Raw genomic sequence first — 1195 nt, forward strand, 5'->3', positions numbered from 1 at the left:
AGACAACACGGAGCTGAAGGCTCCTTCACTCGCGTCATGGAGCAACACAGGATTAGATGATGTACAATTTATATGTATGTAGTATACCACTGCTTAGCTATAAGAACATAAATTCTCTCTCGCCCTCTCTCTCTCTCTCTCGGTATATATATATACATATATGTTCTTACCTAGTGCTTTATCTTTACAGGAATGAGTCAAGCTCATTGCTGGCCACGTGTCTTAAACCATATTTATCGTGCATATCCTTAAATTTGTTAATTGTTTTGGCACACACTATTTCATTCGGTAGTGCATTCCCCATTGATCAATTGTTTCTGTTTGGGAAACTGGAATTTCCTTACGTTCTCTTCCTTATGCAGTTTTTTGCAGTGTCCTCTTGCTGATGCTTCTTCATATGTTAAGTAATCATTTATGTCTATTTTCTCCTTTCCTGATATGCACTTATATTGCATTATCATGTCACCTCTTTTCCTTCTCTCCTGTAGTGTTGGTAGATTCAGTTTATTTAGTCTTTCTTCATAGCTTAGGTCCCTTAAGCTTGGTATCCATCTTGTAGCGGCCCTTTGAACTTTTTTCAATCTTGTCTATATGCTTTTTGAGATGAGGGACTCCAGACTACTGATGCATATTCCAGGGTTGGTCTAATGAATGATGGTTATTATCCTTCTTAGCATGTCTTCATTTATGTATGTGAATGCTATTCTCATATTTGCAAGCAGTGTATACATGTTCAAAGTACCTTCTCGCTGATGTGGTCAGTCGGAGATAGTCTGTTATTGATAATTACACCTAGGTCTTTCTCTCTTTCTTCTCTTTTTTTTTCATGCGAGGAAAGAAGGAACCAAAGGCCATGAGCTCCGCAGTAACAGTTCCCCTCCAAGAGAAAAACAAAATACAAGAGAGAGCCAAATTCAAGATCCGATCATTTTGAGATGCCTGGACACACTGCATTTGAAAGACTGGAGATCATAGGCAGCAGGAAATACAGACAGAGAGGGAGCACAGTTCCAGAGCTGACCTGTTGCATAAATGAAAGACTGGGGAGTAACGGTTAACTCTTGCATTAGAGAGTTGGACAGAAAAAAGGATGAGAGTTAGCTGCCAGACGGGTGCTACGTTCCCGTCGTAGAGGTGGAGGAATGCAAGCAGACAGTTTCAGAGGAGCAGTGACCATTAAAGTAGCGATCGAAAA

This window comes from Coenobita brevimanus, chromosome 4 (genome assembly GCF_032717465.1).
Source record: "Coenobita brevimanus isolate Jiangsu-jjx chromosome 4, ASM3271746v2, whole genome shotgun sequence".
In the NCBI taxonomy this organism is placed as follows: Eukaryota; Metazoa; Arthropoda; class Malacostraca; order Decapoda; family Coenobitidae; genus Coenobita; species Coenobita brevimanus.